A 15,864-nucleotide genomic window follows, 5' to 3' on the forward strand; every position below is an offset into this window, starting at 1 on the left:
AGGATAGGATAGAGGATAGGATAGGATAGAGGATAGGATAGAGGATAGAGGATAGGATAGAGTATAGAGGATAGGATAGAGGATAGGATAGAGGATATGATAGGATAGAGGATAGGATAGAGGATAGGATAGAGGATTGGATAGGATAGAGGATATTATAGGATAGAGGATATGATAGGATAGCGGATAGGATATAATGGAGTATAGGATAGGAATGAGGATAGGATAGCGTTGAGGATAGGATAGGATACAGGATAGGATAGGATGTAGGATTGGATAGGATAGAATATAGGATAGGATAGAGGATAGGATAGGATAGAGGATAGGATAGGATAGGATAGAGGATAGGATAGGATAGGATAGAGGATAGGATACGATAGAGGATATAATAGGATAGAGGATAGGATTGGATAGAGGATAGGATAGGATAGAGGATAGGATGGGGTAGAGGATAACATAGGATAGAGGATAGGATAGGATATAGGATAGGATAGAGGATAGAATAGGATAGAGGATATGATAGGATAGAGGATATGATAGGATAAAGGATAGGATTGGATAGAGGATAGGATAGGATAGAGAATAGGATAGGATAGAGGATAGGATAGGATAGAGGATAGGATAGGATAGAGGATAGGATAGGATAGAGGATAGGATAGGATAGAGGATGTGATAGGATAGAGTATAGAATAGGATAGAGCATAGGATAGGATTGAGGGTAGGATAGGATAGAGGATAGGATAGGATAGAGGATAGGATAGGGGATTGGATAGGATAGAGGACAGGAGACGATAGAAGATAAGATAGGGGATTGGATAGGATAGAGGAAAGGAGACGATAGAGATTGGATAGGATAGGTGATATTATAGGAAAGAGGATAGGATATGATAGAGGATAAGATATTATAAAGGATAGGACAGGATAGAGGATAGGATAGGATAGAGGATAGGATAGGATAGAGGATAGGTTAGGATAGAGGATGGGATAGGATAGAGTATAGAATAGGATAGAGCATAGGATAGGATAGGATTGAGGGTAGGATAGGATAGAGGATAGGATAGGGGATTGGATAGGATAGAGGAAAGGAGACGATAGAGATTGGATAGGATAGATGATATTATAGGAAAGAGGATAGGATATGATAGAGGATACGATATTATAGAGGATAGGATAGGATAGAGGATAGGATAGGATAGAGGATAGGATAGGATAGAGGATAGGATAGGATAGAGGATAGGATAGGATAGAGGATAGGATAGGATAGAGGATAGGATAGGATAGAGGATAGGATAGGATAGAGGATAGGATAGGATAGAGCATAGGATAGGATAGAGGATAGGATAGGATAGAGGATAGGATAGGATAGAGGATAGGATAGGATAGAGGATAGGATAGGATAGAGGATAGGATAGGATAGAGGATAGGATAGGATAGAGGATAGGATAGGATAGAGGATAGGATAGGATAGAGGATAGGATAGGATAGAGGATAGGATAGGATAGAGCATAGGATAGGATAGAGGATAGGATAGGATAGAGGATAGGATAGGATAGAGGATAGGATAGGATAGAGGATAGGATAGGATAGAGGATAGGATAGGATATAGGATAGGATAGGATAGAGGATAGGATAGAGGATAGGATAGGATAGAGGATAGGATAGAGGATAGGATAGAGGTTTGGATTGGATAGAGGATATTATAGGATAGAGGATATGATACGATAGCGGATAGGATATAATGGAGTATAGGATAGTAATGAGGATAGGATAGCGTTGAGGATAGGATAGGATAGAGGATAGGATAGGATAGAGGATAGGTTAGGATAGAGGATAGGACAGGATAGAGGATAGGATAGGATAGAGGATAGGATAGGATAGAGGATAGGATAGAGGATAGAGGATAGGATAGAGGATAGGATAGAGGATATGATAGGATAGAGGATAGGATAGAGGATAGGATAGAGGATTGGATAGGATAGAGGATAATATAGGATAGAGGATATGATATTATAGCGGATAGGATATAATGGAGTATAGGATAGGAATGAGGATAGGATAGCGTTGAGGATAGGATAGGATACAGGATAGGATAGGATGTAGGATAGGATAGGATAGAGGATAGGATAGGATAGAGGATAGGATAGGATAGGATAGAGGATAGGATACGATAGAGGATATAATAGGATAGAGGATAGGATTGGATAGAGGATAGGATAGGATAGAGGATAGGTTAGGATAGAGGATAGGATAGGATAGAGGATAGGATAGGATAGGATAGAGGATAGGATAGGATAGAGGATAGGATAGGATAGAGGATAGGATAGGATAGAGCATAGGATAGGATAGAAGATAGGATAGAGGATAGGATAGGATAGAGGATAGGATAGAGGATAGGATAGAGGGTTGGATTGGATAGAGGATAGGATAGGATAGAGGATAGGATAGGATAGAGGATAGGATAGGATAGAGGATAGGATAGAGGATAGGATAGGATAGAGGATAGGATAGAGGATAGGATAGAGGGTTGGATTGGATAGAGGATATTATAGGATAGAGGATATGATACGATAGCGGATAGGATATAATGGAGTATAGGATAGTAATGAGGATAGGATAGCGTTGAGGATAGGATAGGATAGAGGATAGGATAGGATAGAGGATAGGTTAGGATAGAGGATAGGATAGGATAGAGGATAGGGTAGGATAGAGGATAGGATAGGATAGAGGATAGGATAGAGGATAGAGGATAGGATAGAGGATAGGATAGAGGATAGGATAGAGGATAGGATAGGATAGAGGATAGGATAGGATAGAGGATAGGATAGAGGATAGGATAGAGGATAGGATACAGGATTGGATAGGATAGAGGATATTGTAGGATAGAGGATATGATAGGATAGCGGATAGGATATAATGGAGTATAGGATAGGAATGAGGATAGGATAGCGTTGACGATAGGATAGGATACAGGATAGGATAGTATGTAGGATAGGATAGGATAGAGGATAGGATAGGATAGAGGATAGGATAGGATAGGATAGAGGATAGGATACGATAGAGGATATAATAGGATAGAGGATAGGATTGGATAGAGGATAGGATAGGATAGAGGATAGGATGGGGTAGAGGATAACATAGGATAGAGGATAGGATAGGATATAGGATAGGATAGAGGATAGGATAGAATAGAGGATATGATAGGATAAAGGATAGGATTGGATAGAGGATAGGATAGGATAGAGAATAGGATAGGATAGAGGATAGGATAGGATAGAGGATAGGGTAGGATAGAGGATAGGATAGGATAGAGGATAGGATAGGATAGAGGATAGGATAGGATAGAGAATAGGATAGGATAGAGGATAGGATAGGATAGAGGATAGGATAGTATAGAGGATAGGATAGGATAGAGGATAAGATAGGATAGAGGATAGGATAGGATAGAGGATAGGATAGGATAGAGGATACGATATTATAGAGGATAGGACAGGATAGAGGATAGGATAGGATTGAGGGTAGGATAGGATAGAGGATAGGATAGGATAGAGGATAGGATAGGGGATTGGATAGGATAGAGGACAGGAGACGATAGTAGATAAGATAGGGGATTGGATAGGATAGAGGAAAGGAGACGATAGAGATTGGATAGGATAGATGATATTATAGGAAAGAGGATAGGATATGATAGAGGATACGATATTATAGAGGATAGGATAGGATAGAGGATAGGATAGGATAGAGGATAGGATAGGATAGAGGATAGGATAGGATAGAGGATAGGATAGGATAGAGGATAGGATAGGATAGAGGATAGGATAGGATAGAGGATAGGATAGGATAGAGGATAGGATAGGATAGAGGATAGGATAGGATAGAGGATAGGATAGGATAGAGGATAGGATAGGATAGAGGATAGGATAGGATAGAGGATAGGATAGGATAGAGGATAGGATAGGATAGAGGATAGGATAGAGGATAGGATAGGATAGAGGATAGGATAGAGGATAGGATAGAGGGTTGGATTGGATAGAGGATATTATAGGATAGAGGATATGATACGATAGCGGATAGGATATAATGGAGTATAGGATAGTAATGAGGATAGGATAGCGTTGAGGATAGGATAGGATAGAGGATAGGATAGGATAGAGGATAGGTTAGGATAGAGGATAGGATAGGATAGAGGATAGGGTAGGATAGAGGATAGGATAGGATAGAGGATAGGATAGAGGATAGAGGATAGGATAGAGGATAGGATACAGGATAGGATAGGATAGAGGATAGGATAGAGGATAGGATAGAGGATTGGATAGGATAGAGGATATTATAGGATAGAGGATATGATAGGATAGCGGATAGGATATAATGGAGTATAGGATAGGAATGAGGATAGGATAGCGTTGAGGATAGGATAGGATACAGGATAGGATAGGATGTAGGATTGGATAGGATAGAATATAGGATAGGATAGAGGATAGGATAGGATAGAGGATAGGATAGGATAGGATAGAGGATAGGATAGGATAGGATAGAGGATAGGATACGATAGAGGATATAATAGGATAGAGGATAGGATTGGATAGAGGATAGGATAGGATAGAGGATAGGATGGGGTAGAGGATAACATAGGATAGAGGATAGGATAGGATATAGGATAGGATAGTGGATAGAATAGGATAGAGGATATGATAGGATAGAGGAGATGATAGGATAAAGGATAGGATTGGATAGAGGATAGGATAGGATAGAGAATAGGATAGGATAGAGGATAGGATAGGATAGAGGATAGGATAGGATAGAGGATAGGATAGGATAGAGGATAGGATAGGATAGAGGATGTGATAGGATAGAGTATAGAATAGGATAGAGCATAGGATAGGATTGAGGGTAGGATAGGATAGAGGATAGGATAGGATAGAGGATAGGATAGGGGATTGGATAGGATAGGGGACAGGAGACGATAGAAGATAAGATAGGGGATTGGATAGGATAGAGGAAAGGAGACGATAGAGATTGGATAGGATAGGTGATATTATAGGAAAGAGGATAGGATATGATAGAGGATCAGATATTATAAAGGATAGGACAGGATAGAGGATAGGATAGGATAGAGGATAGGATAGGATAGAGGATAGGTTAGGATAGAGGATGGGATAGGATAGAGTATAGAATAGGATAGAGCATAGGATAGGATAGGATTGAGGGTAGGATAGGATAGAGGATAGGATAGGGGATTGGATAGGATAGAGGAAAGGAGACGATAGAGATTGGATAGGATAGATGATATTATAGGAAAGAGGATAGGATATGATAGAGGATACGATATTATAGAGGATAGGATAGGATAGAGGATAGGATAGGATAGAGGATAGGATAGGATAGAGGATAGGATAGGATAGAGGATAGGATAGGATAGAGGATAGGATAGGATAGAGGATAGGATAGGATAGAGGATAGGATAGGATAGAGGATAGGATAGGATAGAGGATAGGATAGGATAGAGCATAGGATAGGATGGAGGATAGGATAGGATAGAGGATAGGATAGGATAGAGGATAGGATAGGATAGAGGATAGGATAGGATAGAGGATAGGATAGGATAGAGGATAGGATAGGATAGAGGATAGGATAGGATAGAGGATAGGATAGGATAGAGGATAGGATAGAGGATAGGATAGGATAGAGGATAGGATAGGATAGAGGATAGGATAGAGGATAGGATAGGATAGAGGATAGGATAGAGGATAGGATAGGATAGAGGATAGGATAGGATAGAGGATAGGATAGGATAGAGCATAGGATAGGATAGAGGATAGGATAGGATAGAGGATAGGATAGGATAGAGGATAGGATAGGATAGAGGATAGGATAGGATAGAGGATAGGATAGGATATAGGATAGGATAGGAGAGAGGATAGGATAGAGGATAGGATAGGATAGAGGATAGGATAGAGGATAGGATAGAGGTTTGGATTGGATAGAGGATATTATAGGATAGAGGATATGATACGATAGCGGATAGGATATAATGGAGTATAGGATAGTAATGAGGATAGGATAGCGTTGAGGATAGGATAGGATAGAGGATAGGATAGGATAGTAATGAGGATAGGATAGCGTTGAGGATAGGATAGGATAGAGGATAGGATAGGATAGAGGATAGGTTAGGATAGAGGATAGGACAGGATAGAGGATAGGATAGGATAGAGGATAGGATAGAGGATAGAGGATAGGATAGAGGATAGAGGATAGGATAGAGGATAGGATAGAGGATATGATAGGATAGAGGATAGGATAGAGGATAGGATAGAGGATTGGATAGGATAGAGGATAATATAGGATAGAGGATATGATATTATAGCGGATAGGATATAATGGAGTATAGGATAGGAATGAGGATAGGATAGCGTTGAGGATAGGATAGGATACAGGATAGGATAGGATAGAGGATAGGTTAGGATAGAGGATAGGATAGGATAGAGGATAGGATAGGATAGAGGATAGGATAGGATAGAGGATAGGATAGGATAGAGGATAGGATAGGATAGAGGATAGGATAGGATAGAGCATAGGATAGGATGGAGGATAGGATAGGATAGAGGATAGGATAGGATAGAGGATAGGATAGGATAGAGGATAGGATAGGATAGAGGATAGGATAGGATAGAGGATAGGATAGGATAGAGGATAGGATAGGATAGAGGATAGGATAGGATAGAGGATAGGATAGGATAGAGGATAGGATAGAGGATAGGATAGGATAGAGAATAGGATAGAGGATAGGATAGGATAGAGGATAGGATAGGATAGAGGATAGGATAGGATAGAGCATAGGATAGGATAGAGGATAGGATAGGATAGAGGATAGGATAGGATAGAGGATAGGATAGGATAGAGGATAGGATAGGATAGAGGATAGGATAGGATATAGGATAGGATAGGAGAGAGGATAGGATAGAGGATAGGATAGGATAGAGGATAGGATAGAGGATAGGATAGAGGTTTGGATTGGATAGAGGATATTATAGGATAGAGGATATGATACGATAGCGGATAGGATATAATGGAGTATAGGATAGTAATGAGGATAGGATAGCGTTGAGGATAGGATAGGATAGAGGATAGGATAGGATAGTAATGAGGATAGGATAGCGTTGAGGATAGGATAGGATAGAGGATAGGATAGGATAGAGGATAGGTTAGGATAGAGGATAGGACAGGATAGAGGATAGGATAGGATAGAGGATAGGATAGGATGGAGCATAGGATAGGATGGAGGATAGGATAGGATAGAGGATAGGATAGGATAGAGGATAGGATAGGATAGAGGATAGGATAGGATAGAGGATAGGATAGGATAGAGGATAGGATAGGATAGAGGATAGGATAGGATAGAGGATAGGATAGGATAGAGGATAGGATAGGATAGAGGATGTGATAGGATAGAGTATAGAATAGGATAGAGCATAGGATAGGATTGAGGGTAGGATAGGATAGAGGATAGGATAGGATAGAGGATAGGATAGGGGATTGGATAGGATAGGGGACAGGAGACGATAGAAGATAAGATAGGGGATTGGATAGGATAGAGGAAAGGAGACGATAGAGATTGGATAGGATAGGTGATATTATAGGAAAGAGGATAGGATATGATAGAGGATCAGATATTATAAAGGATAGGACAGGATAGAGGATAGGATAGGATAGAGGATAGGATAGGATAGAGGATAGGTTAGGATAGAGGATGGGATAGGATAGAGTATAGAATAGGATAGAGCATAGGATAGGATAGGATTGAGGGTAGGATAGGATAGAGGATAGGATAGGGGATTGGATAGGATAGAGGAAAGGAGACGATAGAGATTGGATAGGATAGATGATATTATAGGAAAGAGGATAGGATATGATAGAGGATACGATATTATAGAGGATAGGATAGGATAGAGGATAGGATAGGATAGAGGATAGGATAGGATAGAGGATAGGATAGGATAGAGGATAGGATAGGATAGAGGATAGGATAGGATAGAGGATAGGATAGGATAGAGGATAGGATAGGATAGAGGATAGGATAGGATAGAGGATAGGATAGGATAGAGCATAGGATAGGATGGAGGATAGGATAGGATAGAGGATAGGATAGGATAGAGGATAGGATAGGATAGAGGATAGGATAGGATAGAGGATAGGATAGGATAGAGGATAGGATAGGATAGAGGATAGGATAGGATAGAGGATAGGATAGGATAGAGGATAGGATAGGATAGAGGATAGGATAGAGGATAGGATAGGATAGAGGATAGGATAGGATAGAGGATAGGATAGAGGATAGGATAGGATAGAGGATAGGATAGAGGATAGGATAGGATAGAGGATAGGATAGGATAGAGGATAGGATAGGATAGAGCATAGGATAGGATAGAGGATAGGATAGGATAGAGGATAGGATAGGATAGAGGATAGGATAGGATAGAGGATAGGATAGGATAGAGGATAGGATAGGATATAGGATAGGATAGGAGAGAGGATAGGATAGAGGATAGGATAGGATAGAGGATAGGATAGAGGATAGGATAGAGGTTTGGATTGGATAGAGGATATTATAGGATAGAGGATATGATACGATAGCGGATAGGATATAATGGAGTATAGGATAGTAATGAGGATAGGATAGCGTTGAGGATAGGATAGGATAGAGGATAGGATAGGATAGTAATGAGGATAGGATAGCGTTGAGGATAGGATAGGATAGAGGATAGGATAGGATAGAGGATAGGTTAGGATAGAGGATAGGACAGGATAGAGGATAGGATAGGATAGAGGATAGGATAGAGGATAGAGGATAGGATAGAGGATAGAGGATAGGATAGAGGATAGGATAGAGGATATGATAGGATAGAGGATAGGATAGAGGATAGGATAGAGGATTGGATAGGATAGAGGATAATATAGGATAGAGGATATGATATTATAGCGGATAGGATATAATGGAGTATAGGATAGGAATGAGGATAGGATAGCGTTGAGGATAGGATAGGATACAGGATAGGATAGGATAGAGGATAGGTTAGGATAGAGGATAGGATAGGATAGAGGATAGGATAGGATAGAGGATAGGATAGGATAGAGGATAGGATAGGATAGAGGATAGGATAGGATAGAGGATAGGATAGGATAGAGCATAGGATAGGATGGAGGATAGGATAGGATAGAGGATAGGATAGGATAGAGGATAGGATAGGATAGAGGATAGGATAGGATAGAGGATAGGATAGGATAGAGGATAGGATAGGATAGAGGATAGGATAGGATAGAGGATAGGATAGGATAGAGGATAGGATAGGATAGAGGATAGGATAGAGGATAGGATAGGATAGAGAATAGGATAGAGGATAGGATAGGATAGAGGATAGGATAGGATAGAGGATAGGATAGGATAGAGCATAGGATAGGATAGAGGATAGGATAGGATAGAGGATAGGATAGGATAGAGGATAGGATAGGATAGAGGATAGGATAGGATAGAGGATAGGATAGGATATAGGATAGGATAGGAGAGAGGATAGGATAGAGGATAGGATAGGATAGAGGATAGGATAGAGGATAGGATAGAGGTTTGGATTGGATAGAGGATATTATAGGATAGAGGATATGATACGATAGCGGATAGGATATAATGGAGTATAGGATAGTAATGAGGATAGGATAGCGTTGAGGATAGGATAGGATAGAGGATAGGATAGGATAGTAATGAGGATAGGATAGCGTTGAGGATAGGATAGGATAGAGGATAGGATAGGATAGAGGATAGGTTAGGATAGAGGATAGGACAGGATAGAGGATAGGATAGGATAGAGGATAGGATAGAGGATAGAGGATAGGATAGAGGATAGAGGATAGGATAGAGGATAGGATAGAGGATATGATAGGATAGAGGATAGGATAGAGGATAGGATAGAGGATTGGATAGGATAGAGGATAATATAGGATAGAGGATATGATATTATAGCGGATAGGATATAATGGAGTATAGGATAGGAATGAGGATAGGATAGCGTTGAGGATAGGATAGGATACAGGATAGGATAGGATAGAGGATAGGTTAGGATAGAGGATAGGATAGGATAGAGGATAGGATAGGATAGAGGATAGGATAGGATAGAGGATAGGATAGGATAGAGGATAGGATAGGATAGAGGATAGGATAGGATAGAGGATAGGATAGAGGATAGGATAGGATAGAGGATAGGATAGAGGATAGGATAGGATAGAGGATAGGATAGGATAGAGGATAGGATAGAGGATAGGATAGAGGATAGGATACAGGATTGGATAGGATAGAGGATATTATAGGATAGAGGATATGATAGGATAGCGGATAGGATATAATGGAGTATAGGATAGGAATGAGGATAGGATAGCGTTGAGGATAGGATAGGATACAGGATAGGATAGGATGTAGGATAGGATAGGATAGAGGATAGGATAGGATAGAGGATAGGATAGGATAGGATAGAGGATAGGATACGATAGAGGATATAATAGGATAGAGGATAGGATTGGATAGAGGATATAATAGGATAGAGGATAGGATTGGATAGAGGATAGGATAGGATAGAGGATAGGATGGGGTAGAGGATAACATAGGATAGAGGATAGGATAGGATATAGGATAGGATAGAGGATAGGATAGAATAGAGGATATGATAGGATAAAGGATAGGATTGGATAGAGGATAGGATAGGATAGAGAATAGGATAGGATAGAGGATAGGATAGGATAGAGGATAGGATAGGATAGAGGATAGGATAGGATAGAGGATAGGATAGTATAGAGAATAGGATAGGATAGAGGATAGGATAGGATAGAGGATAGGATAGCATAGAGGATAGGATAGGATAGAGGATAAGATAGGATAGAGGATAGGATAGGATAGAGGATAGGATAGGATAGAGGATACGATATTATAGAGGATAGGACAGGATAGAGGACAGGATAGGATTGAGGGTAGGATAGGATAGAGGATAGGATAGGATAGAGGATAGGATAGAGGATTGGATAGGATAGAGGACAGGAGACGATACTAGATAAGATAGGGGATTGGATAGGATAGAGGAAAGGAGACGATAGAGATTGGATAGGATAGATGATATTATAGGAAAGAGGATAGGATATGATAGAGGATACGATATTATAGAGGATAGGATAGGATAGAGGATAGGATAGGATAGAGGATAGGATAGGATAGAGGATAGGATAGGATAGAGGATAGTATAGGATAGAGGATAGGATAGGATAGAGGATACGATATTATAGAGGATAGGACAGGATAGAGGATAGGATAGGATAGAGGATAGGATAGGATAGAGGATAGGTTAGGATAGAGGATGGGATAGGATAGAGTATAGAATAGGATAGAGCATAGGATAGGATAGGATTGAGGGTAGGATAGGATAGAGGATAGGATAGGATAGAGGATAGGATAGGGGATTGGATAGGATAGAGGACAGGAGACGATAGTAGATAAGATAGGGGATTGGATAGGATAGAGGAAAGGAGACGATAGAGATTGGATAGGATAGATGATATTATAGGAAAGAGGATAGGATATGATAGAGGATACGATATTATAGAGGATAGGATAGGATAGAGGATAGGATAGGATATAGGATAGGATAGGATAGAGGATAGGATAGGATAGGATAGAGGATAGGATAGGATAGAGGATAGGATAGGATAGAGGATAGGATAGGATAGAGCATAGGATAGGATAGAGGATAGGATAGGATAGAGGATAGGATAGGATAGAGGATAGGATAGGATAGAGGATAGGATAGGATAGAGGATAGGATAGGATATAGGATAGGATAGGATAGAGGATAGGATAGAGGATAGGATAGGATAGAGGATAGGATAGAGGATAGGATAGAAGATTGGATTGGATAGAGGATATTATAGGATAGACGATATGATACGATAGCGGATAGGATATAATGGACTATAGGATAGTAATGAGGATAGGATAGCGTTGAGGATAGGATAGGATAGAGGATAGGATAGGATAGAGGATAGGATAGGATAGAGGATAGGATAGGATAGAGGATAGGATAGAGGATAGAGGATAGGATAGAGGATAGGATAGAGGATATGATAGGATAGAGGATAGGATAGAGGATAGGATAGAGGATTGGATAGGATAGAGGATATTATAGGATAGAGGATATGATAGGATAGCGGATAGGATATAATGGAGTATAGGATAGGAATGAGGATAGGATAGCGTTGAGGATAGGATAGGATAGAGGATAGGATAGGATAGAGGATAGGATAGGATAGAGGATAGGATAGGATAGAGGATAGGATAGGATAGAGGATAGGATAGGATAGAGGATAGGATAGGATAGAGGATAGGATAGAGGATAGGATAGGATAGAGGATAGGATAGGATAGAGGATAGGATAGAGGATAGGATAGAGGGTTGGATTGGATAGAGGATATTATAGGATAGAGGATATGATACGATAGCGGATAGGATATAATGGAGTATAGGATAGTAATGAGGATAGGATAGCGTTGAGGATAGGATAGGATAGAGGATAGGATAGGATCGAGGATAGGTTAGGATAGAGGATAGGATAGGATAGAGGATAGGGTAGGATAGAGGATAGGATAGGATAGAGGATAGGATAGAGGATAGAGGATAGGATAGAGGATAGGATACAGGATAGGATAGGATAGAGGATAGGATAGAGGATAGGATAGAGGATTGGATAGGATAGAGGATATTATAGGATAGAGGATATGATAGGATAGCGGATAGGATATAATGGAGTATAGGATAGGAATGAGGATAGGATAGCGTTGAGGATAGGATAGGATAGAGGATAGGATAGGATAGAGGATAGGATAGGATAGAGTATAGAATAGGATAGAGCATAGGATAGGATAGGATTGAGGGTAGGATAGGATAGAGGATAGGATAGGATAGAGGATAGGATAGGGGATTGGATAGGATAGAGGACAGGAGACGATAGAAGATAAGATAGGGGATTGGATAGGATAGAGGAAAGGAGACGATAGAGATTGGATAGGATAGATGATATTATAGGAAAGAGGATAGGATATGATAGAGGATACGATATTATAGAGGATAGGACAGGATAGAGGATAGGATAGGATAGAGGATAGGATAGGATAGAGGATAGGATAGGGGATTGGATAAGATAGAGGATAGGAGACGATGGAGGATAGGATAGGATAGAGGATAGGATAGGATAGAGGATTGGATACTATAAAGGATAGGTGAGGATAGAGAATAGGATAGCATTGAGGATAGGATAGGATAGTGGATAGGATAGGATAGAGCAGACGATAGAGGATAGGATAGGATAGAGGATAGGGTAGGGGATTGGATAGGATAGAGGATAGGATAGGGTAGATGATATTATAGGCAAGAGGATAGGATATGATAGAGGATACGATATTATAGAGGATAGGATAGGATAGAGAATAGGATAGGATAGAGAATAGGATAGGATAGAGGATATGTTAGGATAGAGTATAGGATAGGATAGGATAGGATAGAGGGTAGGATAGGATAGAGGAGAGGAGAGGATAGAGGATAGGATAGAGGATAGGATAGAGGATTGGATAGGATAGAGGATATGATAGGATAGCGGATAGGATATAATGGAGTATAGGATAGGAATGAGGATAGGATAGGGTTGAGGATAGGATAGGATAGAGGATAGGATAGAGGATTGGATATGATAGAGGATATGATAGGATAGCGGATAGGATATAATGGAGTATAGGATAGGAATGAGGATAGGATAGGGTTCAGGATAGGATAGGATAGAGGATAGGATAGAATAGAGGATAGGATAGGATAGAGGATAGGATAGGATAGAGGATAGGATAGGATAGAGGATGGGATAGGATAGAGGATAGGATATAATGGAGTATAGGATAGGAATGAGGATAGGCTGGGTTGAGGATAGGATAGGATAGAGGTTAGAATAGTGTAGAGAATAGGATAGGATAGAGGATAGGATTGGATACAGTATAGAATAGGATAGAGCATAGGATAGGATAGGATTGAGGATAGGATAGGATAGGGGATAGGATAGGATAGGATAGGGGATAGGATAGGATAGGGGATATTATAGGAAAGAGGATAGGATATGATAGAGGATAGGATAGGATAGAGGATACGATAGGATAGAGGATAGGATAGGATAGATGATAGGATAGGATAGAGGGTAGGATAGGATAGAGGATAGGATAGGATAGGATAGAGGATAGGATTGGATAGAGGATATGATAGGATAGAGGATAGGATGGGATAGAGGATAGGATAGGATAGAGGAGAGGATGGGATAGAGGATAACATAGGATAGAGGATAGGATAGGATATAGGATAGGATAGGATATAGGATAGGATAGATGATAGGATAGGATAGAGGATAGGATAGGATAGAGGATAGGATAGGATAGAGGATAGGATAGGATACAGGATAGGATAGGATAGGATTGCGGATAGGATAGGATAGAGGATAGGACAGGATAGGGGATTGGATAGGATAGAGGACAGGAGACGATAGAAGATAGGATAGGGGATTGGATAGGATAGAGGGCAGGAGACTATAGAGATTGGATAGGATAGATGATATTATAGGATAGAGGATAGGATAGGATAGAGGATAGGATAGGGGATTGGATAGGATAGAGGATTGGAGACGATGGAGGATAGGATAGGATGTAGGATTGGATAGGATAGAGGATAGGATAGGATAGAGGATAGGGTAGGGGATTGGATAGGATAGAGGATAGGAGACGATGGACGATAGGATAGGATAGAGGATAGGATAGAGGATTGGTTAGTATATAGGATAGGAGAGGATACAGGACAGGATAGGATTGAGGATAGGATAGGATAGAGGACACGATAGGATAGAGGATATGCTAGGATAGAGGATAGGATAGGATAGAGGATAGGATAGGATAGAGGATAGGATAGGATAGAGGATAGGATAGGATAGAGGATAGGATTGGATAGAGGATAGGATAGGATAGAGGATAGGATAGAGGATAGGATAGGATAGAGGATAGGATAGGATCGAGGATAGGATAGAGGATAGGATAGGATAGAGGATAGGATAGGATAGAGGATAGGATAGAGGATAGGACAGAGGATTGGATTGGATAGAGGATATTATAGGATAGAGGATATGATACGATAACGGATAGGTTATAATGGAGTATAGGATAGTAATGAGGATAGGATAGCGTTGAGGATAGTATAGGATAGAGGATAGGATAGGATAGAGGATAGGTTAGGATAGAGGATAGGATAGGATAGAGGATAGGATAGGATAGAGGGTAGGATAGGATAGAGGATGGGATAGGATAGAGGATAGGATAGAGGATAGGATAGAGGATAGGTTAGGATAGAGGATAGGATAGGATAGAGGACAGGATAGGATAGAGGATAGGATAGGATAGAGGATAGGTTAGGATAGAGGATAGGATAGGATAGAGGATAGGATAGGATAGAGGATAGGATAGGATAGAGTATAGAATAGGATAGAGCATAGGATAGGATAGGATTGAGGGTAGGATAGGATAGAGGATAGGATAGGATAGAGGATAGGATAGGGGATTCGATAGGATAGAGGACAGGAGACGATAGAAGATAAGATAGGTTATTGGATAGGATAGAGGAAAGGAGACGATAGAGATTGGATAGGATGTATGATATTATAGGAAGGAGGATAGGATATGATAGAGGATACGATATTATAGAGGATAGGACAGGATAGAGGATAGGATAGGATAGAGGATAGGATAGGATAGAGGATAGGA

The sequence above is a fragment of the Halictus rubicundus genome, unplaced genomic scaffold, assembly GCF_050948215.1.
Source record: "Halictus rubicundus isolate RS-2024b unplaced genomic scaffold, iyHalRubi1_principal scaffold0031, whole genome shotgun sequence".
Classification (NCBI taxonomy): Eukaryota; Metazoa; Arthropoda; class Insecta; order Hymenoptera; family Halictidae; genus Halictus; species Halictus rubicundus.